General features: G+C 39.4%; 2 protein-coding genes across 4 annotated transcripts in view; one reads left to right on the forward strand and one right to left on the reverse strand.

Moving 5' to 3' along the window:
* Positions 1–4091, reverse strand: part of LOC146003786 (acyl-CoA Delta-9 desaturase-like) — a 122811-nt gene extending 118720 nt beyond the window's left edge. The window contains exon 1 of the mRNA XM_083142202.1: positions 4016–4091. The gene's annotated coding sequence lies outside the window, so the exon portion shown is untranslated. The remainder of the gene's footprint in view (positions 1–4015) is intronic.
* The window catches only part of LOC146003790 (acyl-CoA Delta-9 desaturase-like), a 220911-nt gene that overhangs the window by 132270 nt on the left and 62631 nt on the right, over positions 1–26010 (forward strand). The window contains exon 1 of one of the 3 annotated variants that reach the window (XM_083142207.1): positions 13113–13192. The exons of 1 other annotated variant lie outside the window; for it this stretch is intronic. The gene's annotated coding sequence lies outside the window, so the exon portion shown is untranslated. Of the gene's footprint in view, positions 1–13112; positions 13193–21175; positions 21387–26010 lie in introns of those variants that run through there. One more of the 3 variants, XM_083142206.1, reaches the window with a different exon arrangement.

A 26010-nucleotide genomic window follows, 5' to 3' on the forward strand; every position in this document is an offset into this window, starting at 1 on the left:
CCACTGCGCCATCGGGGAGGCGAAATTGTTGAATCGAGGAAATGTTTCTTAATTAAGCCAAAACCCATATATCAGAGTTATACAAGGGGTCCCGGGTTCGATACCCGGTGGAGGCACATAGTGGTTCGGATCCCACTTTAAACTGTACGTCCAGTCCCGATTAACCTTTCTGTGCATAAAGTGGACTTAAAACAACAAATCAATCAATCAGAGGTATAGCAGCTCGTGGTAAAACAAGAAAAGGCTGGTTTGATGGTCTCAAATTACATTTGATAATTAGTGCTGGTATTTTTACATGTATCAAAGTAGTTAGGTTATGTGGACATTAAGTTTGAACTTGGAAATATAAATTTGGTGAAGTTTTCGGTGTTACTAGTTCAATAGCTCTTTTTGTTTATGAGCTTGGGTTTTCTTGGAATGTGAATATTCTGTTTCTAAATTACGTTTAAGTGTTATCGTAAGATTTAATGTTCTAGCTAGGTTAGAACCAATGTTTTAAGACACTTAGAACCGCAAGGCAATAGTTTAGTTTACTGACTGGTAACATGTACAAATTTCCATACCTCCTGAAATGAAATCACAAATACGACGTTCGTACACCATTGAGTGAGCATCCTCCCCCAAAGCAAAAAGCTTAATTCGCACACTGACTTTTAGGTAAGATTTGCAGAAAAGTATGCTAAAAACGCGAATTTTGGCGAAAATAACGCCGATTTTGTAATTAAAAAAAATATGAGGGGTCTCTACTTGTACCATATGATTTCTCCTATTTGGGAAATTTTATTATTTCACATTTTGTGTGAGCATTTTGTTTCTTTAGCAGTAGAAAAGTAAATTGAAATTTTGACTGGAAATTCAAGCTTTCAAAATTATGATACCCAAAAAAACAGGTTTGTTTCTATTCTTTTTCCTTCCAAAGCTATTAATATTCCATTTATCATAGATATGTAGCCGCCATTAAAGCGTGCATTTAAATACAATCGAGGGTGGTAAACAAGATATTCAGAATCAGCATACACAATTCATTGGAAAATAGTTGTTTCCCATCATTTCCTCAAAAATGCTTCCTGCACCTTTTACAGTCACTTCACTCAGCCTGAGCTGAGGATAGAAATCTACAAATGTCGAATAAAGAACCCATTGTGATTTGTATATGGAATCGATACGTCATTAATTATCAAAACAGGCAAATTTCGTATCTTATTTCTTTACTATCAATAAAATGTTAAGTTTTTACATAAAATCTCCTTCTCCAGGAAAGAATAGCATACTGAATTCGCATCATGCTGTCTGTCATGCTCATTACCTCATTGGCCATGCTTCAACTTGTTAGTGGCATTTGTCCAGTGAACACCATTGCCACCTAGCGGCTACTATCTCAACTATCTGCAGATATGCGTGGAACTCGCGATAACCGTACTTTTAATAAGAATAGAATGTTGACAACTACAGGGTGATCAAAAAGTCTCTGTTTAAGTTCACTTTTGTTGAAAGAGGCTAATCGGGACTGGGTCCATAGTTTAAACCCCACCTCCTCTAGCTTCGTCTATGGCCTTGCCTGTTAGTAAATACACATATTTTTAATTATTTGCTTTTTGGTATACCATAGAATATACATACTGTACGGCCGCTTAGAGTTTTCGTTCCCGGGCTGTACACTCAACTGCAAAAGAAACAGTAGGCGAATTGTCCATCACCATTTTCATTCGGTCTGTAGTACACAATGTGATGATAAAAATAAGGACGTCAATAAGCAGAGGACAATACCTGCTTTGAACCAATATAATTTCGATCCTTAAAACAGCACATGGTTTAGAATGAAAAATTAATGAAAATAGCGATGGACAATTTGCCTACTATTATCTTTGCCGTTGACAGTACAGCTTTCGGATCCGGTGCTAAAAGTTTGCCACCCATCTATAATAGTTGCTATCTTAGCAACTATTGAACCGATTTTGTTTATCTTTCTCTATGCTAACAAAATAGCATGCTATACTCATATTGCAAAAATATACAGGAAGGAATTTTTACGAAAGAATTTTTGTTATTAATACTATTATTATTTTGGAAAATGTCTGTTTTATTTTTAGGAGAACCGTTGGAAATTTGAAAGATAATCTTATAATATCGTTGAAAGAGCATTTCAAACAGGGCATAGTCGAGGGTATACGGCGTATACCGTTTCGGTTTATTTTTTCCAAAAGTGTTGTTATTTTTTCCAAAATTAGAGTTTATATTTTAAAACGCTTTTTTTATTCCTAAAATTAAACCGTTATTGTGCTAACTAGTATTTTAATTTGTGCGTCACGTGGGCTATGCCTGTCTGTGACAGCTTCATACATTGAAAACGATTTTGGAGGAAGTTACTTTCCATTATATCTCTTGCAACAATTACCAATGTTACCCACTTTAAACTGTAGGTCCAGTCCCGATTACCCTTACTGTACATAAAGTGGACTTAGAACACCAAATCAATCAATCAATCAGTTACCAATGTTACGACTCCAGTATGACGATTGATTGATTTGGTGTTTAAGCCCACTTTGTAAGGCTAATCGGTACTGGACCTACAGTTTAAAGTGGCATACATACCATTATATGCCTCCGCCGGGTATCTAACCCGGAATCCCCTGCTTACAAGATGACAACGGTAAGATCTATCGCTCGAACCACGCACTTTGCTCTCTGATGCAAAACATTCCGATAGAAGGAGAAAATCGCGTGAAAAATCAATTTAGACAAGGTTTCATGTAGCTGTCGAAATTTTTCGGTGTTTAACCCTAGCTTATACGAGAAACGTACTTACCGAAAGGGGAGGGGGGCTCACAGACTACACTTTTTTGTCAGTAAAATTCAAGAAACAATATTTTTATTGAATAACTGCTTCTTTTGTTGTTTATATATAAGGGCAGTTATTTATAAATTATAAAAATACAAAAATTACCATCATTAATAAAAAATAATAACCAATTATTACAGTAGTGTCACACACATGTTTTATCATTCACTAAAACTCACAAAACCATCCTGCTAATGGAGGATACACGGTTCATCCGGTTCCCGAGACATTTTCTACAACAATGCTTTTCTTTTATAGGTACAGTTATATATTAATTATAATAATTACAAAAATTGCTATGATCATCAACCAATTGTACAATATCACTGGCATGAGTGTCATATAACACGCATCTAAAGGAGGTTCCTGATAGGCCCACCAAATGAACTTTGCCCCCTATACACGTTACAGTTATATTTTTTATGAACAAAAGTAATACAGAAATATTAGGGACACACTAGGGAACAATCTAATTGTTTTATTTATTTATTCTAAAAAAAATTACAGTTGAATAATTGAGGAACTAGAGGTGATGGACCTGACAACCACGTTCTCCTCTTGGGTAACCTTGGGTTAACAGGCCCCACATTTTTTGGAGTTAAGCCAAAAACATTTTGCGGTTAAAACATTTTAACCGCAAAATGTGTTAAAAATCGCGAACACAATTCGCATTTTATGCTAAATTCGCGGTTTTGAATGCATGGGGGACACATACGGAAACAATTTCTCGCAAAAATTAACATTTTTCAGTGTTATCACCTTTGCGAATAATCAAGATCTTTACTCAGTGCCGGCGATTAGGAGGGGGCGTGAGGGGGCAGTTGCCACCACCATCCCCCACACTTTTTGCCACTTTTGGCCCGCACCTTTCCTACCAAGAGAAAGTAAACTGTCCTTGCTCCGACCAGTTGTGATCCAACCGCCACTGTCCCTACTCATGTAGCATTTGCTGGGACTGGACTTACAGTTTAAAGTGGCATTCGAACCATTATGTGCCTCCACCGGGTATCGAACCCGGACCCCTTCATTACAAGCCGATGGCGCTACCACTGCGCCATCGGGGAGGCCCTTTTAAAATATACTGAAATATTGCTTGATGATTCGTGTCGAATAATAACCATAAATAAATCATCAAGACAGAGGAGAGAGAGAGAGAGAGAAAAAAAATAATACTACCTGCCGGTAAAAATCATGTGTCAATTCGTTTGTGATGTCAAATGACACTTCCAGATGCAATTGCCTTCTGGTTTATGTGATTTCTGTGAGTAATCTACAAGAACTTGCGTCAGACTCCAAGAAGACAATCCTCTGTGTTTCGAAACCTCATGTTCTCTGAAGACACTGAGTGATCTCCTTCGTGACCTTGCACTAGCCGCTACTGCTTTCTCATAGTTAGGAGATCCTCATTTGATTTGGGAAGTTATCATTCCGCTCAACTTACTCAAGGTTCATTCATTGCGAAATTATAGTCGTAGCGTGTTCCTGATGCGTGAGAATTCTTCCGTCGAACGCAGTTCAACTTATCAAATGTGAACATACTGAAATGACCCTTGTTTCTCCAATTCGCAATTACTTTAGAACATTCCAGAGTTTTCCTTGTCCTGTGGTCACCATTCTTTGAAAAGCGAAAATGAGAACACGCAAAAGTTACTACTTTAAACAATTTTCACTTTAAATATTGCATTATGTAGGGTGTGGTAATTATGACATCTGGGCCCTGGGCCCTGGGGTATGTGTACAATATACACAGAGCCTGTATAATCAATTTTTTCCAGAGATTTGACAAAATCAGATTTTTGCTCACAATAAATACAATTATTAAACAATCAATTTATAGACTTCGTATCAAGCTATTCTCTTATCGTGATTATGTTCTACTTGATCTAATATCGTATGGAAGTTATTACTTACAGCATCTTCCAAGTGATAGGTGTTTATAGCTCTAGTCCATGTTATGATAAAGTGTGTGTTCCCCTGCGCATAGCACCACGCCATGAAGGCGTATAGGGGGTGTGGGGGTAACGCCCCACACTTTCTTGATCCGGTCGTGAGTGGGGGTGATGTGATCAGCATCACGCCCCTGACCGCCTTTACCCCCCAGGGTTTTTCCCAGGTACCCATGTTATTCGACGCTGGGTAGGCGCCGGGGCCGCTTCCACCGTTAGAAAAGTTCCCGGATTTGAACCGGCCGGGGATCGAACCCGGGACCTTGAGCATGGTAGTCAGACGCGTTACCGACTGAGCCACCGCGGCCACGGTCCATGTTATGATAGCTCATAATTTGTACTTTACAACGATGTACTTGGTTTAGAATTAATCTGAAGTCATATTTATAACCAAGGGGGTACCTATGTAAGGTAGACTCAATATGGTCTTGGGGACATGCGCAAATGTAACATTTGTTACCAAAGGGGTGTGTAGGTTAATTGATTGATTTAGTTTATTTTACTAAGCTTTTCTGCGACTTTTGCCTAATCGCGAAGATGGGCATGAATGGTGATAAGAAGATGGATGCAGAGACAATCACAAACATATAGGGAGGACACAACACGATCCACGCAGAAGAGTAAACTGGCTGTGAATCCAGACGCCAGAGACTCGCTAGTCTGCAAAATGCAGTTCAGGGTGTACCACGTGGCTGGGAGGTTGACATTTGCGTGTCTTCGGTCAGCCTTTACAACCCCCTCAAAATATAATGAACATTTACAGAGGTAAATAATGTAAAAAATATTTTGCAAATTTGAATTATTAAAACGCATTACTTCTTTTTAATAAGGACACATGGGTGGTAAGAGAAAATTTAATGAAAATAGTCATGGACAATTTGCACGGTAATACTCATGGATCCCACTGTACTTCTCATCCCTTAAGCCTGGTTTACATTGGTCGAGTAGACAAGAGAGTAGCTGGACCGAGTAGGGTAAAGCGAGCTACTCTCCTCGTGTAAACAACTTGGGATAGTACTGGAGCCAGTGCTCCCGAGTTGCTTCCTCCCCCATCGATTTTTTCACTCGCGCGTAAACTCGACGGACACTTGATCAATGTAAACACTTTTTGAGGAGAGTATAGAGTATGTGCTGTCGTAGAGTGTTGTGAGTTTGCTTATTATTAAAACAAAAAGTCAACCATGAATAGGAGGTGATCCACGAGTGTTCAAACAAAATAAACTACGGGCGTATGAGGCCATAAGTGCTATTTGGTGTAGGATAAATAAAATTGAAAATAAAATAAAAGTACGTTCTACGTACAACCCAGAACAATTGAAAATATAAAAATCAATGAAATTAGTTTTCTTCCTAGGCACGTCCTCGTGCATTGTTGTATTCATTTCGCGTAAGAAAAAAGCTTGTAAACTGTTCCAGAGTTTGTTTTAAATCGCCAACGGCATCCATGGGTTCATTCTGTCAAAATAGCACCAAACAACTGCAGCCACTATCCCACTTTGCTAGAGTGGGATAAACAGCTACTGGAGCCAGTACTCGCTCCAGTAGTCAGGACAGTCGAGTGGCTGTCCACGGAGGACAGCGACTCGACCGAGTAAACACTTTCTGACGACAGTAAAGAGTCTGTGTTGTGTTGTGTCTGTTAGTATCCATGGAATTTGTGTCGATTATAGGAACAAACAAAATAAACTACGGGTGTGTGAAGTTGAAGAGATGAGAGTTGATGTATTTGGCGTAGGTGAAATTAAAAATAAGGAATTTACGTTCAACCACGAATGATCGAAAATAGAAAATCAAAGAAAATAGTTTTTTTTTGCAGGCATGTCCTTGTGCATTATTTCTCGTGAAAAAAAGTGTGTAAACCGTTTCAGAACTTTTTTTAAAAAAAAATCGACAACGACGTCGATGGGTTCATTCTGTGAAAAGAGCACCAAACAGCTGCGGCTACTATCCCACTTTGCTGGAGTCGAGTAGAAAGTGTGTAAAACAGCTACTCGCCATAGAAGGGTCGAGTCGAGCAGACAGGCCAGTAACTTGTTCCAGTAACTCTCCCGCTCACTCGACCAACGTTAACCGGCTTTAACAGTGAGCGCTTTCTGCAGTTTTCAGAGGCTTTTGGTCGGTGCTTTTTTGTTCAGCACATGTTTTCTCGCGTTTCTGCAACTAAACACAGGGCCATGAAATTAGGCGGGTGGGAGAAGTTGGCGCTGTTGCCACGTCGGAGCACAACCCTTGCGTTCGGAGGTTTAAGAAAATGAACGATCTCGTTGTACAATTGGACTTTGTAATCCATGTGATACAAACTAACAGTATTCGCTAGAAAGGTCAGTGATGACACAAGAGGGCCCGGAGAGAGGTCGGTCCAGGTGGTCCGTAGCTAGAGGGGCAGGGGTTCAGTTGCCCTCCCCCTGAGAGCCTGCTTTGCCCCCCTGTGAAAAATACAGAAAACATTCCTACCTGGAATTGTCACTAATCTTTACAATTATATCATATGTTAATCTAGCAACATAACAAATACACTTATTGATTTTGTGATTTATTAGGGTGTATGGGATTCCGTAAAATGTATCAGGATTGGGGGGGCAGAAATTCCCTTCCAGATTCAGACTTCGGGAAATGATTTCGCAATTTTCAGTATCTAGAATAGTTGTGACATTTTGAGTAGTATTGTATTAAAGGTGCCTAATGTATTTGGATGTTTTTCTTGGATGTGTTGTGAACTTGGAACTGCTTAAATTTTTCTTTCCCAAATCTACCTTTTGGTAATAGTGATTCATGTGGTAGAGAGAGGGAGTGGATATTTGATTTTTGTTACTTAGCGTTGCTTTTTTGCCACTTCTAGCTAATCGCAACAATGAGTGATGACGTAAAATTGATGAAGAGACACTCACAAACAGTGCCGCAACTACAGGGGGACAGGCAGGGGGATTTCAAATTTATACAAATAAAAATACATTTCGTAAAATGTCTTGCCCGTTTCGACAAAAAGGGGGTTACCTAAGTTTGTCTGCGAACATTGTACAGTTAAGATTTGAAATTATTTTTTAAAGTTGGGCTATTGAGTGGTAGTTTTCTCAATCTTATCTAACGAAGAAAATGCCACGTTCAAGTGAAAGATGGGAGAATGAAAATAACAAATGAGTATCGCTTCCTCGGTAACGTAGACGTATAGTGGTAACATCGTCGCCTTGTAATCAAGATGTCCCGTGTTCGATGGCCGGTAAAGGCACCACTTTAAACTGTAGGTTTAGTCCCGCTTAGCGTCTCTGTGCATAAAGTGGAGTTAAGACAAAAATCAAACAAAACTATTAATATTTAACCGGAATATATATGGTCTTCTTTTAAGTTACAAAACGTTACATGTTTGTAGATCATATAATCCAATTTCAACAGCTCATACATTTATACAGTAACTAAAAGGCATTCGCACATCCAGAATTTTTAATTTAAACTCTTTTTCTCGCCATAATTTCAGCCACAGTGTCAAGAAAAACAAATTAAAAATTATAGGAAACAATATAATGATTATATTTCTGCCAAATAATTGCACTAATGAATATATGTAAGGAAAAATAAAATTATTTAATATGACATATGAACAAAGCCCACAAAGTTTTTCTACACCATGTGATATGTTGTTTACAAAAACATAGAAATTCCAAATCTTTTCTCCTTCACTGCTTAAACTTAATCTTTCTTGACTTACCCGAAGTTGGCCAAGTTGAACAGTTTATAGTCAAGGTAAAGCCAGTCTCGCACGGTAGTTAAGTAGGTCCTCAATTCCCAACCCACCTCCGACTCGAAACTACCATAAGATTTTTTACGTCTTCAGTTCGCGAAGGAAGCAAAAGGGGTCTCACAGTATCCTTAAATGGCGACTGCACAAACACGGTATACCACTTCACAAGTTTAGATGCTAATAACTGCTGAAGATTTGGGAAAATAATGTTGTCTATTAAAAGAATAAGAGAATACCATTGGCACTGTTGAAAAATTCAGCACATGTAACTCGTGGCAATGAATGTGAGTATATAACATATGTTATTTCAAGTTGATATACCACTTTACGGACACACTAGAATAATGTTGCATTACCCGTATATTACGATAGAAGTTGCATATTCTATTGAGACCCTTCTCGTACGGATTTGAAATTCGTACGTGGGTCGTACCGAAAGTAATGCAAAAGTGGTCATAAACTCTTTATTAACTGATGTAGATTGTTCAAATTTCACACGTAGTTGGAGTGACTCTATACAAACCAGCTACTCAACATAGTCTTCATTTAAAGCGATGCATTTGTGCCATCGTTGAACCCAACTCTAGAATCCTCTTTGAAAAAAGTCTGGTGTGCACTGTCCGACATCCACTTCTTCACAGCCTCTTTCACCTCGTCTGTGTCATCAAATCGTTGTCCCCGAAGACTGTCCTTCATGGGACCAAACAAGTAGAAGTCTGAGGGTGCCAGATCTGGCTGTACGGTGGATAGGGGACCACGGACCAGCCCATTTTGCCGATCACCTGATTTGTTGCCAAAGAGGTGTGTGGTCGCGTATTGTCATGGTGAATGTGGATCACTTTCAGATTCTTGAGCTGTCTCTTCCTCCTAATGGCTTCTCTAAGCTTATGGAGTGTTTCAATGTACCGCTCGCTGTTGATGGTACGGCAGCATTCCAGGAAATCAAGGAGAATGATGCGCAATCAACTCATTCACTTGCTGACGATTCGTGTCAGTGGTCGCAGTTGATGGTGTCCCACTACGCGGTTTGTCTTCAATGCTGGTTTCCCCTACTGTAACTTCTTCATCCACCTGTACACATTGCTCTTGTCAATCGTGTCATCTCCGTACACATCCTGTAGCCTTCTGTGAATGTCGGACAGTGCACACCGGACTTTTTTCAAAGAGAATTCTAGAGTTGGGTTCAACGATGGCGCAAATGCATCGCTTTAAATAGAGACTATGTTGAGTAGCTGGTTTGTATAGAGGAAGAGTCACTCTAACTACATGTGCAATTTGAACGATCTACATCAGTTAATAAAGAGGTTATGACCACTTTTGCATTACTTTCGGTACGGCCCTCGTATATTCCCTAATACGAACTAGTCAAATAAACTTCACAACATTCAAAGTGCAAAAATTGTGATGTTTTCATTAAGTTACCATATTATATTTATATTTCATTGACACTTCTTTGCTCTTAAAATATTGTGAAATTTACTTTGAAGTCCATGAAGGATTAATTACAATTCATAATTTATATATCATTACAAAACTATCAGATTTATTTGCTGTGGTGCTACACACAGCACAGTTTATTTGTTACAGCCAACGTACCAGAGAGTGAGAGAGTACATACATACAATGTGGCTGTTCAGTTTTTCCTTCAAAATAGTATTCGCGTTGGTTGTGAATGTAAAATAACAGTATCACAGTAGGAAATTTAGACATACGCACTATTTATTTAAAATAATAATAATTAGCAGACTCTTCACTCAACAAATAGAATGTTCCCCTTAATCATTTATATAGCTGTATTGATCGAATCTTTTTCTTCTTTAAGCTGCCTTGAATAAACAGTCGAACATCTATTGTCTTTCTTCTTCTTCGTACTTCCTACTTCAACTGGCCAGTGTGCTCCTCAATTCTGATTGGAAGTTCTATGGTATTAAGGATGGATTTAGAGACGGTTTCTAATTCTGTCTGGAACTGAATAAGAGAAAGCTCTCACACGATCGTTAAGTAACGAAGCTGGAAGTCGATCGCGAAGTGAGGACGTATACCTAACTGCCGTGTGAGACTGGCTTTAGTCATTACGTGACGTATCGTGGCTTCTTTGAAGGTCAAGTGCAAAAAGTTCAATCCAGAGGTGATCGCTTTGAAAGCCTCAATCTTACAGAAAGCAATTCAGGTATTGCGAAAGCGGAAGTTACGATCGACTGACAAAAAAGACTAGAAGAATGTCAGTTAGGGATCGTATGGAGAAAGAAGACAATTGGCAGTGTTTCAATCTCGTCTCGAGTCGTGAATGATTGTCTCGTTCTGTTTCGAGTTTCGAAATGTGTAAAGTACAAGGTGGCCCAAACAAAACTATACCCAACGAAACGAAGAGTGTTAGTATGTTTGATAAAGTACATCTGTAACTTACATATTAAAACTTGGGCAAATGCAGCCACAAGAGTTCCACACGCTCCACTGCCCAGATCAGATGGAAGTGGCCGTGTCGGCTTTTTTCAGAATGTTTTGGGATGTAGCTTGAAGCTACTGGTGTGCAATATAGCAACTCAGCTGAGATTTTGAAACTCTTGACAAATTTTAAAGAATAAACTAAAAATGCGACCCTCAAGAAGTCTGACAACAACTACAAAAACATTCTGATCATATAGAACTGTCTTATTACCACCTTTGTTTTGGGTGTTGGTATAACCACCATATATAGCACAAACTTGCACAGCGTATAAAGGTGATTGAGGCATAGAACTTTTCTTGATAGCAAAGTAACGTTGGTTTTGGTAAATTTTTCAGTATCGTAACAAAAGTCTCGAACGAGACCGAGCGTGGTGGTCTGTCTCGTTCTCGTCTCGAATTTCGTGCCTTCTTAAGTAAGCGTTTAGGGCGCCGTGTATGTGTGTGTCGGCATTAGTGTATTCACAGAAGGAATGTTAACATTTAATTTTGCAAAGAAAACAAGATAGTATGCTCTCCTAACTGAAGTGGTGGGTTTGAATCTGAATTGTTGTTTTAAGTCCACTTTATGCACAGAATGGCTAATCGGGATTTGGCCTACAGTTTAAAGTGGAATCCGAAAAAAATATGTGCCTCCACCAGCTATCGAATCAGTGATGTGTGTCTACACGATAGTCTACACGTAGACAATTTTATACACGTAGACGACGTAATCTACGTAAACAACATGACGAAAGGTGGTAACTTAGCAAGGGGCGCCGTGGAATTAAAATAAAATTATACTTACTGCATATCACTTGCTGATGTGTGAGGAGAACTTTTTATACTCTTTCTTCCAATTCGAACAATTTCTCACCTAGGAAAAAACTTAACATAGGAAATATTCTAGTGTTTTATGGGGAAAAGACCACTCTTGCCTTACGACTGCCATCTGTTTTTTTTTTTCATACTATTTATCTTCTTCCATAGTTGATAATAGAAGAGAAGATAAATTTTGTTGTAAATAGGATTCTTTTCAGTTCGTTAGGAACCAATACAGTTGAAAATGTCACTTTCCTTTCATGAAACCCTTGAAAATTAATTTTTATGTACTTTAGATTGTCTACGTAGTCTATGTAAACTACAACCCAATTTAATCTATGCATAGATTACGTGTAAACAACGCATGTAGACGTAGACTTATAATCTACGGCACATCACTGTATCGAATCCGGGACTCCTAGATTACAAGGCAACGACGTTACCACTATACCATCGGGGAGGCCCGTGAAGTGGCGGAGTTTAAATTTTTTTTAAGGCTGTAATGAAATAGAAGAGAAAGGACCCTTGTGAGACTCGGCTACACTCTGTCCCAGGGATCTGCGGAGCTAGTCAGCAAGTCTCTGCGCAAGTAGGACTCGATAGGGCTCGACCAATGAACGTGCGAGAGAGGAAGTGAGTGCATGGAGGGGAAAATGCGGTTGCCGCTACCAGCCGCTTGCAGCCGCGCGCGCTGCATTTCTCCGCCCACTCGATTTCTTCCCTTTATCGCCGGCCTCCGCGGCGGAGTGATTAGCACATCACGATACGAAGCCAGGGGACTCGGGTTCGTATCCCGGCCAGGGCATTTGTGGGTGCTCGTAAATTTCATCATATTATCACTCATCTTCGCGACTAGCCAAAAGTGGCAAAACGAATGAAAATGAACCAAACCAATCGTTTCTCCCCTTCTCTACCGGGACAGACAGAGTGTAGAATCCTTCAAACTGGCTAAACTTTTTTATTATTTTTATTACTATTATTATTAATTTATAGTGAGATTTTGTTGTTCCACTACGCAACTTTTGCGCTCATCATAGTATATTTTCATATTCGAAAAGAAAGGTAGAGCTTTTTTCGACGCAGTCTTGTAGGTCATCTCCGGGATTCGAACCCGGAACTCTATCTACGCTGACCGTGTGTATCGAGCGTTTCACGTTACTTTGCAAATGTCACCGTTTCTTTTATTGCCTCACGTGCACTACGCGAGTCACCTGAAGCTCTCATTTTACAATCAATGATGAGTAATGAAAGAGCAGAATAAAATGGAGACCCGACCTTCACCCGATCATTAAATTATATTCTCATTTCCGTTCGTACTTTAAAGCCTGATTTCCTTCCCGTTTGCTAGTAGTGGCCGGTCCATCGCTTGTAGCACTGTTCTCTTCCTTTCGACAAGACGTGGAGCGTCTTTCTATTGTTTCTATTGTAAGTATGCCTTCTTTGTCCGCAAGGCGCTAGTGTAGTGTTAACGCTCTCTCGCCTTGTAAGGAAGGGGTCGCGGGTTGGATCTTCGCTGGACCCACATAGCGTACAGCTACAGTAAGGTAAGGTTCCCCGTGCATATGGTACCGTTCCATAAAGACACATTTTAGGGGATGTGGGGGGGTAGGGCCCCACACATTATCGATCTTGGCCATTTTGAAGGTGATGTGATCAGCATCACGCTCCGGCCTTTACCCCCCCCCCCCCCGGGTTGATCCAGGTACCCATTGATTTGAGGCCGGGCGAGCCCCAGAGCCGATTTAAAAAAAATCCGACCTCATATCGCCTACCCCGGGAATCAAACCCGGGCTTCCCGCGTGAAAATCAGACGCTCTACCGATTTTTTTTTTAAAAAAATAAAGAATACCCCTATGCGGTAGTATCCCCCGTTATTCATACTTTTCTAAACTTTCACACATATCAATTTTCACAATTTTTTCTGTTTTTCTCATTACGAACACACGCAAACATCCATGTCCTAGCCGGGTTTCGAACCCGGGACCCCTGGCGTCGTAGCGCGGTGTGCTATAACCACTCCGCCACGAAAGCCGGCTATCCGGCTAGACCACCGCGGCTCTCTAGAGCTACGGATCTCACTTAAAACCGTAGGTCCAATCCAGACAAGTATCTTATTTTCGTTATTTAGCGTCGCTTTTCTGCCACTTTTGAACACACAAAGAACACACAGCCCCGGATTCGAACCCGATACCCCTGCCGTCGTTGCGCGCTGTTCTAACCACTCAGAAGGCGTAGTGGTAACGTCTTGTCTTCCACTCAAGAGGTAACGGATTTGCTACTCGGTGGAGACACATGGTGGTTCAGACCCCACTTTAAACTGTAAGTCTGGTGCCGATTAGCCTTGCTGTGTATTAAGTGGACTTAAAAATAACCACTCGATCACGAAGTGATTAGTCTATCTGAGCATAATGTTGGCCTTAGAAACAAAACCGACCATTTTGTGCTCCACACAGGATAACAGCGGAGATCAAGACCAACCTGGCCACGAACCAAAGCTCTTTGGGAGCTTTGAGACCGAAGCGACATGTGTCACTTGGAAACGAACCTTCTGAAACAAATGCAACCTTTCATACTTGAACATATGGCTTGGACCGAGCTGTTTTCCCAATAGTGGGTGGGCATCGTGTCACCCTGGTCCGTTGGTCGCGTGTAGTCATTTTTAGCCTAATTCCCTACCGCCTAATTGCTTATCAGTAGAGGCATGCATATTTCGTTTTTGACGAAAACACGAAATGTGAAATAATACATTGTAATATTAATTTTTCATGTTTCTGAAAGGTGCAAGGTGCATTTTCCAAACCTGTTTTGTCACGAAATAATGCGAAATGAACTGCAAAATGCGAAATAGACTCTTAAACACGAAATTTACCGTTTATATATCGACGCGACACTTTCTGAAGTCTGAACTATCCTGTGAGTTATGCAATTCATGGAAAATTTATTAATTCTGCTGTAAATATTTGAGAAGCAAAAATGACTCATTTATACAGGAATAAACTTAATATTCTGGTAATGATTTAATGTGCTATTAGAAGGGATATGTTTATTGTGCGTAATAGTGCAGTTTTTAAATCGAATTTGGGATTATATTCACATTTTTAAAACTAAAATGTCATTTTATATGCCGCTTTTTCACCGCTATAACAGCGAAATTTCATTATATTTACCGCTTTTGAACCCGAAATTGACTCTGTTTTTGTACCGAAATTTTGCTTTTTTATTTACCAAAAATATGTGCCTCTACTTATCAGCACAAGAAATTGTGACTTATGACCTGGCCACCATTTTAGGCTAAACGGGATATCCCCTTTCGCCTAAGCCCATTTCGCCTAAACTTGTCGAGAGGAAAATATTTCAAATGAGGGGAATTTAACGGTCTCCCAGCAGGGAGATACGTGCTCTCTTTGGTTATGTTAATTCATCCTTAGCTCTCTTACATGCTACACAGCTGGTTGCATTAGGTTAGATAAAACAAGAACAAGCAGAAAATGAAAGCTTCAATGCAGCTGCTTGTAGTTGGCAATTCGGCTAAACGTCAGAGATTGGATACGTGATAAGGATCGTCTCTGCCTACTAAAAGATAGACTAAGAAATGGAGTCATATTTTCATTTATCTTATAGAAAATAGAAGAAACGCCCCCGGATACTGCATTGTGTGACAATGCTTCTTTTTAGGAGCAACACCTGATTATTTGGCTGATGTGACTGTTCGTAATTAGCATCGGAACTTATTCCGAATTGTTTGGCGTTTAAGATGATTACCGCCAAGATTTCCCTCACTGGCAATATTTCCCTTCCAACCAGACAGATGTCAAATTTGAGTGACAGGTGCTGATAAGTCATTAGGCGAAATTGGATGCCATCATTGGTGGGGCTACAGCCGGATTGTCCATACTTTTCCGGTTTTATCAGTGGTATCTGATAAGCCGTTGACAAGCTGTCACAATGTAAAGGCTTGCGCACAAGAAAATGAGGCGATGTTGTCAGATGTAAAATGTTCTCAAGCCGTTCTCACTTCTGTTGTGTTTGTTGTGTGTGTGTGTGGACTTACACGTGTTTTTGCAGTCATTAACCTAACCTAACCTAACCTAATTGGTATGATTTACTATTTTATTTCTAATTTCTCTCTCTCTTCTTGTCTAAAGAAAAACACAGTTTTGCGCACAGACTTTAAAGCTATGAAAGTGGCAACGTTCGATCAAAATCTGTGCGCAAAACAGGTCAGTGAGATTTGTGCGCAATCCTGGATCTAAAATGTGCGCAATTCGGTTGCGGCTGTTGGTCGCGCATGCAGTGAATACATTCTCATGGACTGGAGGTTTTGCTTTGATTTGTTTTTTTGCTATTTAGCGTCGCTTGTCTGCCACTTTGTCTAATCGCGATGATAAGGATGAGTGATGATGAAATTGATGAAGTGACAGTCAAGAGAACACCGATTCTCAAGCCGAGATTCGAATCCGGTCCCCCTGGCGTCGTAACGCCCTAAGCTAATCATTTCGCCACGTGGGTAGACTGGACGAATCCGTGTGGATTGCCACTTCGGTGTCATACCCTCATGACTCGTGGTTCGGAAGCTGCCTTTGGGAGCTTTCAGTCCCAAATGACAAGCGACAAGTGACACACGACAATGTGGTTTCACACCGGAGCGACACGGGCACATACACAGTGACGGCGCCAGCCTGAAATAAGTGGGGGCTACAGATTTCGGAGTCAAATTCTTAGGGGAACTAATACAGGATAAAAGGTATTTGCTTAATACTTTGCTGCGGTATAATTTTACCAGTAACATATTTTTGTCAGATTCAAAGATAAATCACTGAGATGTATTTTGTTCTTTCATATACAAAAAGGCAGGAATGTATGACGTGAAATAAAGAGCAATGATTACGAGGTTTTATTTTCCTAAGCCAATATTGAGTAGAATAATGTCACAGACTTAATATTCGTATGAACAGTACAAAATATACCATGAAAACTTCACTTATTATCAACTCACTGAATATACGTATAAATACTACACGTAACATTATTTCTATGTAAAGACTGTGAGTATTTTTTTTGCTAAAATGAGAAAATGAACCACAACAAGAAACTACGATAAGATACATCTGTTTTTATGAGCAGCTACAACCTTGTTTAAATCTAAGGATTTTGCAAGGTCTTTCTGAAAGAACAGAATAGATCTCGTTACCAATTCGGTTGATGAGGACATGCATATATCAATAACAAAAAGCTTATAAAGTTCGTAAAAGGGAATTTTGAATGTTTCAACCATTGCAAGCTGCTGCTGAAGGGTCTTTATTTTGAATTCATTTCTGCCTCATAATGTGCCATAACTCTAAACGTCCAAATCACAACAGTAGGGAGCAGCGAAAGATTGTAGCTTTTCATGCTTCAGAAAAGCGACACTAACTTATAAAGTAAATAATCAATCAAATAAAAGTAAATAATCAAATAAACAATACTACCCCTGAATAGAAAGCGTGCTAATTATACTTTTCTTCACTGCATGATGAAATATCTCCGACTGGAATTCAGAACTTAGGGCTAAAACTGGGGGAGGATGCGGATATACCGTCCATTAGAAGATGCCAATCTCAAGGAACAAACACATTTTCACTACAAATTCCCCTCCACTAGAAGACAAATAGGTACATTGACATAAAAGCAATTAATATAGTTGCAACTCTTCCATTGGGCATTCTGATTAGTGAAAATAATTGCTGAAGATTATAATTTTATTTCATAATATATTATGCTAATATACTGATAAGATTAGATCAATAGCTTTTATATGTGCTTCAAAGATTGATTCTGCTCTCACGGAATCAAATGTGACTACTGTGTGTACACTCACTCTCAACTCTCTGGATATAAGTATAAATATTACATGTAACACTATTTACATGTGAAGCGCGTGAAACCTTTTTTTTTTCCTGAAATGAGAAAATGACTCATGGCAAGAAACTACAATAAGATATGCCTAATTTTATGAGCAGCTGTAATATAGGAAAATAAGGGCTGATCAGAAGTAAATGAAGTCCACACAGCAGAACCTTTAGTTCCAGAACCTAACTTGACGGAAGTTAAAGATGCTATTAAAAGGCTAAAGAATAACAAAGCACCTGGCATTGATTTAATACCAGCTGAGTTAATTAAATATGGTGGAAATTCATTAATATGTCAAATTCATAAATTAATTTGTTTAATATGGAATAAAGAAGAAATCCCTCAACAGTGGAAAGAATCCATAATTGTTCCTGTGTTTAAAAAAGGTGATAAAATGAACTGCAATAATTACCGTGGAATTTCTCTACTCTCAACAACATACAAAATATTGTCTAACATTATTTTAACAAGACTAACCCCATATGCTAATGAAATTATAGGTGATTATCAATGTGGATTTAAACGTAACAGATCAACTACAGATCAAATTTTTCACATCAGACAGACACTTGAAAAAAAGTGGGAATATAATCAAAATGTCCATCAGCTATTCATTGATTTCAAAAAAGCATATGATTCGGTCAAAAGAGATAAATTATATAATATATTAGTAGAGTTTGGAATACCTAAGAAGCTTGTTAGTATGATAAAAATATGCACCAGTGAAACAGAAAGTAAAATTCGTGTGGGTAATAATATGTCTGACAAATTTACAATTCATGATGGGTTAAAACAAGGAGATGCATTATCTCCATTGCTCTTTAATTTTGCCTTAGAATATGCTGTAAGGAAGGTAAAAGAAACTAAAGATGGACTAAAATTAAATGGTGTGACTCAGTTGTTAGCATATGCAGATGATGTAGACTTACTGGGGGATGATGTGAATACAATTAAGAATAATGCTAAAATATTTTTCAAAACTGCTAAAGAGATAGGTTTGGAAGTTAACAAAGAGAAAACTAAATATATGCTTACAGGCCGAAACCAACTGTTAGGTAATAATCAAAATCTAATTATTGATAACAACTCGTTTGAACCAGTTTCCAAATTCAAATACTTAGGAGTAATATTAACAAATGAAAATTCTATTAAAGAGGAAATAAAAAGTAGGCTTAATTCAGGAAATGCATGTTACTTCTCTCTTCATAAACTTTTGTCTTCTCGTTTAATATCTAAGAAACTAAAAGTTAAAATATACAAAACAGTAATTTTGCCTGTAGTATTATATGGGTGTGAAACTTGGTCCCTTACATTGAAAGAGGAACATAAATTGAGAGTATTTGAAAATAAAATCCTTAGGAAAATCTTTGGACCTAAAAGGGATGAGGAGACAGGTGAGTGGAGAAGGTTACATAATTTAGAACTACATAATTTGTACTCATGTCCAGATATTATTAGAATAATTAAATCAAGAAGACTTAGGTGGGCAGGACATGTGGCACGAATGGGAGAGGAAAGAGGAGTTTACAGGATTCTTGTTGGGAAACCTGATGGTAAGAGACCTGTAGGAAGGCCAAGACGAAGATGGAGGGACAACGTTGAGATGGACCTAAAGGAAATCGGTAGGGATGGGAAAGAGTATATAGATCTTGCTCAAGATAGGGACAGATGGAAGGCCTGTGTTGCTGCAGCCATGAACCTTCGAGTTTAAGAAGGCTAGAGAGTTAGTTAGTTAAGGGCTGATCTGAATTGGATGAACGATACACAAGATTCGGGCCAGGTTCGTGTCCTGGCCTGAGCATGGGTGTTATTTTGTCAGTGTCCCGTCATCAAATTCATCCTCTAGACCAGGGGCGCGTCAAGTATCTAAGCGCTCAGTGAGTAACGTGATCGCTCAGCTACTTAGCGACCTAATAAGCACTGCTCACTTGGTCGCTGAGCGAACTTGAACCTTGCTCACCACAGGTTTGAGACACAGAATATAGCATTTTTGTGTTTCGATCTCGTGAGGCAAAGAGTAACGAGGAAAACTGTGTGAGGATGGAGGGTTGGCAACCAATGAGGAAATATTTATGATGAACAGCTTACAGAGGAAGTTCAAGTAACAGAAGGTAATATAATCCAGTTTTTGTACTGTATTAAAATGAAAGTGTTGGTTTATTCCAAATTTGCACCTTAGTTTTAGAAAGTTGTTCAAGGGCGTGAGAATGAAAATTGTGTCCACATCAACTATTACCATAATTAACAGCTTTTCAAACTGAAATCTTGTTCACTCGACGCGGCCACATTGATCACAGATTATTCAAAGGCACTGATATTTTTATCAGTGAGCCCTCAGCGTCAAGTAAATGATCCGTCTGCTCAACGAGCGGAAATCTTGTTCAGCAAGCATCGCTCAGATACTTGACGCGTCCCAGTTTCGGCGGCGATTTCTCTTTTTCCAGTCAATTTGTGAATGCGGGTTCATTTCTTGCTCTCTGATTGGCTGTTGGAAAATTACGGTGCTCTGATTGTGAGAATATCTTATTTCCTCTGTACGTTAGGTTCGGTTAGGTTAGGTTAGATTAGATTAGAAAGCAGCAAATTTGCGCTGAAAATAGGAAATAAGATATTCTCACAATCAGAGCACCGTAACTTTCCAACAGCCAATCAGAGAGCAAGTTTTTTTTTCCAGTCAACTTGTGAATGCGGGTTCATTTCTTGCTCCCAGATTGGATGTTGGAAAGTTACGGTGCTATGATTGTGAGAATATCCGCGGGCCGCGGCACTGTACCAGACATAACCTAAATGCTATGAGAATAATTAAACACTAATAAAATAAGAGAGGGAATGAGATAAATAGAAGTAATTAGACAGAGAGTGAGAGAGAGAGAAAGAAATGGAGAAAATGAAGTAATAGAGGTATAGCGAAACAAAGCGACAAAGATGGGAGAAAAGAGAAATAGAGGACGAAAGAGAGTGCGAGAGAGAGTGACACATATATAAAGAAAGAGACACAAAGGAAGATGAAAAGATAATAAAGAAAGAAGGGACAGAACCGTGGAGTGAAAGAGTGATACGAAAGAAAAAGGAGACAGAGGGAGTGAGAGAGTAAAAAAGAGTAAGAAATTAAGGGCAAAGAGTGAGAGATAGAAATAGAATCTCAGCAGATATGACAATTCCCTGGCGATTACACTCACTGTAGTTGATACTATTTCTTATTTCCTCTATGTGCTTGGATAGGGGAATAGTGATGCGTAACATCATGAGATTCATTTGAAAGAAGTTTATCGCGCTTTCCGGGCAACCTTGCCCCGTGCATTATCGTTTCAAACAACATCCTTCTTCTCATGTTCACGCCAGTCTGGGAAGATTCGTCATGTTTCTCAGCCAATTGTCATGTTTACAAGCCCATCGTATAGAATGGACGGCCATTTGCTTCGCTTGTTCGCCATCTTGACAGCAATTGGCTGCTTCGTGCCTGATTCTACGGGCTCTATCCTGCCACATGAAGGCATTCTTCGATTTGTTGTGATTTGAAGGCGACGCTCGGCTAGCCACTTTGCAAATTCTCACAGTCTTGCGGTTGCATCGATGCGTTATGTAGCTGTAACTGCGTCGCGCTTGTCACCGCAAACTTCATGCCAATTTCTAATCTAAAAGTGACGTCACCCTGAGCATTTCATGTGACTGTTCCCGCATTAGGCAAAGCCATATCAGCTTCTCTTGCCAACGTGAATACTTGAAACAGGTAAGTTGTGTTTCGTTTTTGTAATTCCGTATTGCTGATTTGCATTCGTGTCATTTTGCGTCGCTTTACTTCCACTTTTGAGCCAATCGCGACGATGAGGATGAGTGCTGACTATATGAAATTAGTAGTAGCTATATGAATGAGATAAGCTCGGTTGGCTTTTAGTGTTGGAAGTAATTTATTTATTTTATAACTAACTTATATATATTTAGAACTAAATTATCCGTTTCTATGTGAATAATTTATGAGTTTTATAAATATATGAATATTAATTTATGAATAATGTATAAACATATGTAAATAGAAGGTAATTAGCTAAAAATAAACGCTATGTATAAAGTGTTAGTAATTTCTGTAAGGTATGTATCTTATGACAGGATAATGATTAATGTTTATAATGTTGAAAATAAGGGTTTAGGACTTATGAAACGCTATTAATGATTGGTAAAGGACAAAGAAGGTACAAACTCGAACCCTGGATATGTATTGCGAAGAATTATAGTGTACTATGTAATGCGTATTATTAAGATTATATACTGTGAAAATGTAGATTCGAGACGATCTGTGTATAACGCCTGAGTTGTGTCAGACTCTAAACCGAAGTGAATCTCCGAATCTACATTTTTCACAATATTTAATATTAATAATACGCATTACATAGTACACTATAATTCTTCGCGATACATATTCAGGGTTCGAGTCCCGGGACCGTCCTAAATGGTGCTTGTACCTTCTTTGTCCCTTACCAACCATTAATATCGTTTCATAAATCCTACACCCTTATTTTCAACATTATCATTATCCTTTTAAAGGATACATACCTTACAGAAATTAACACACCTTTAGCGTTCATTATTGCTAATTACCTTCTATTTACATATTTTTCTACATTATTCATAAAAACATCGATTATTCATATAAAAAGGGATAATTTAGTTCTAAATATTATAAATTAGTTCTAAATATATAAAAGTTAGTTCTGAACACTAAAATCCGACTGAGCTTATCTCATTCATATAATACTTAAATTGATGGACACTTACAAAGAAAAACCGCGTCCAGGTCAGGACTCGAATCCCGAACCTTCAGTGAAGAAAACGCCCTCTTTGATTTACCGAATGGCCCAACAAACCTTGAGAAAGATTTTAAAATATAAATGTGCAAAATATACATTTACATCTGGGCAGTAGGAACTGAGGATAACATACGCATTGGCAACGTCAGAAAGTAAATTACGTTGGACCTTCCCGATGACGCAGTGGTGACACTTTCGCTTTGTAATCAAGAGGCACCGGGTTCGATTCCCACTATAAACTACGGGTTCCGTCCCAATTAGACTCTCTGAGAAGAAAGTGGACTCAAAACATTTCAAAACTTCATAAACTGTAGATTCCTTCCCAATTAGCGTTTCTGTGGATTAAGTGGAGTTAAAAACTAATTCTGGGTCTGACCACGGTGGATATTTTTTCAACAAATCGGCTGAACACCTCTCACTGAATCCCAACAGGAAATAAAGAACTTATCGTTTTAATGAACTTTCTTTAACCACAATACGTGATTCACCTTCGAATTATATCTTTGTAATGTTTGTGGCTCATTAATCAAAATCGCAGTCCATTTGCTAAAAAGAAACTTTTCGTACCGTCACCGGCAATACAAACGGGACACCTAAATCCTGGAATACTCGCTCCCTTGCAAGGCGTTATGTGTGTTGCCTAACTCCACGGCCACCCGAAATTTTGTGTTTACAACCACCTTTCCCAATACACTACTTTATTATGAACTCTCTCTCTCTTTCTCTCTCCTTCCTCTCTCTCTCTTCTTTCCTTCTTTCTTTCCTTCCCCTTTCTTTTCTTCTCACTCTTTCCTTCTCCTTCCTCTTTCTCGCTCTTTTCCCTCTATCTCCAGAGAGAGAGAGAGAGAGAGAGAGAGAGAGAGAGAGAGAGAGGAAAGAAGGAGGCTCTTTCTCTCTCTCTTTCTCTTTTCCCTTCCTTCTCTCTCTCTCTCTCTCTCTCCAGAGAAAAAGAGAGAGAGAGAGAGAGAGAAAGAAAGAAGGAAGAAGGGGAAAAGGTAGAGAAATAGAAAAGGGGAGAGAGAGAGATAGAGAGATAGAGAGTGAGAGAGAGAGAAGAAAAGAAGAAGAGTCTCCTTTCTTTCTTTCCTTTCTTTCTTTCTTCCCCCCCCTCTCTCTCTCTCTCTTTTTTTTTCAAAGAAAAAGAGAAAAAGAAGGAAAGAAAGCTCTCTCTCTCTCTCTCTCTCTCTCTCTCTCTCTTTGAGAGAAAGAGAGAGAAGAAAGAAGGAAAGAAAGGAGAGAGAGAGATAAAGACATAATGATATATATATATATATATAAAGACAGAAAGAGAGAGAAGAGACAAAGAGCGAGAAAGAAATAAAGAAAGGAAGGGAAAGAAAGAGAGAGAATGAGAGAGAGAGAGAGAGAGAGAAAGAAGGAAAGAAAGAAGAAAAGAAAGAAAGAAGAGAGAGGGAGGGAGAGAGAGAGAGAGAGAGCGAGAGAGAGAGAGAGACTCTCCCCCACCCCTCTCTCTCTCTCTCTCTCTCATCACTGGACCCCTCCCGAAAAACAAAATCCTTACTCTCCTCAGGAGAGGGATAGCTCTGTGCCAGTTACTATCACAAAATACCTGACCATGGAAATGGCACTGGATACGTCGGACCTCCCGTCAAAGGCATCGAGAGAGAGGGGGTAAACCGATCCATCAATCCCCCCTCCCCCTCCTCTGGAATCTAGCATCGTTCGTTTTATAAGATTACCTGTTGCGAGCGCATGTGTATCAAGCGAACAGTATTTGGAGCGCACACACAAGAGGAACTGTTCATCGAGCGCACGTGAAGGTCACATAACTGAGTCACCCTAGCATATCCAAGGTGCAGGCAAGGAGGAGATTGAAATTTGTAAAGTGGGTTCATTCTTTGCAAAGTATTTGTAGTGAGAATGTCGCAGTTCAGGGCGCTTTGTTTTTGCGTAGTTTTCAAATGGAAGTAATCACCACTTACAAGAGTAAACCTAGTCTTATGCTCGACGGATATCAGTACCGTGTTGGGCGTCAAACTGAGAACATTATCCACTGGCGGTGTGTGAAGTAACGGCAACTCAAGTGCAAGGGTTCAGTGAAAACGTCATCGATCAACGATGTTTTGGAATCGACACCTCATCAATGTGTGCCAAACGTTGCTGAGTCGGAAGTAGAAAAAGCCAAGTATAAGTAGGAAAAGAGCCAGGGAGGACCTTTCGACGCCAGTCAACGCCATCTACAAGCAAGAGTTTGGTAAACTGTTCAACAGGGGATACGAATTGGTGACCGAAGTTCCTAGATTGGAGAACGTGAAAGGAAATCTGTGCCAAGAACGCAGAAGATCTCTGGGGACTACGCAAAATCCGGCCGACAGTTCCGAAATTTCATTCAATGAGGAGATGCTGCGACTTACCGACGGGACGAGCTTCCTTATGTTCGACATAACTCTGGATAATGGAAAGAAATGCATAATATTTGGAAGTGACAGTGGCAGAAAGTTATTACAATCCAGAGACTCTTTCTTCTTAGACGGCACATTCAAAAGCTGTTGTAAACAGTTTCAACAGATATATACAATCCATGCTGATTGTGGAAGTTCAGAAAAAGAAACAAAAAAATTTCCAGCGGTGTACGTTTTGCTGAAGGATAAGAAGAAATCGACGTACGTGCAACTTTTTGAAGCGTTAAAACGTCGGGGTTGGTCTCCGAAAACCGTTAAATTGGACTTTGAGGTAACGGTGATACAGGCGATCAGAGATGTGTTCCCACAGACTTTCGTGTCCGGTTGTAATTATCATTTTAACCAGTGTCTGTGGAGGCAGATACAGCAACTAGGCTTAGCAAAGGAGAAAACTTGTAGGATGCTTTGGCGTTGAACCGGCAGAAAAAGTCGACGAAGCCTGGCTCGGGATTATGGAGAGCGCGCCACAGGATCTAAAATTAACAAAATTCCTGGACTATTTTGTGGAGCAGTGGTTGAACAACGAGAATATACCAATCAATGTATGGAACGTTTCCGGCCAAAGACACCGGACAAATAATCCGGTTGAAGGATGTAACAACAAGTTCAACAGGATCGTTGGAGCACCGAATCCGAACATTTACCTACTTCTCCAGAAAATGAAAGAAGAAGCGGAAGAGATAAGCGACAGGATAATGGCTCAAGACTTGGGAATCCAAAGCAGGAAGAGGAGACTGAATTATATTGAAACGGACAGACGCATACAAGCCATTCTAGAAAAATATGCTGAAACTGAAAACGTACTTCAGATCTCTATCGTATGTTTCCAAGTTTGATTGAAAGCCATTAACCTTATGTAACAAGGCTATTGCCGATTGAAAACATTATTGTGAAAGGTTTTGACGAAGCTGAGTGCTGAATTAAAAAGTATTAATCCTAAAAAAATCTGATGAAGCCGTTGCTAATAGACAACAGCCTATAAACCACTATTGTGTATTAGATTACAGATTGTCCAGTCTCAAGTCTGGAAAAAGTGTGAAGGAAGGTTGACATTTTTTATCATAAAGGTAGAAAAATATGTGTGCGCTCGTTGTACGGTCGTTTAAAGGTCATTCAGGAAGTGTGC

The sequence above is a fragment of the Lepisma saccharinum genome, chromosome 20 (genome assembly GCF_977018435.1).
Source record: "Lepisma saccharinum chromosome 20, izLepSacc3.1, whole genome shotgun sequence".
In the NCBI taxonomy this organism is placed as follows: domain Eukaryota; kingdom Metazoa; phylum Arthropoda; class Insecta; order Zygentoma; family Lepismatidae; genus Lepisma; species Lepisma saccharinum.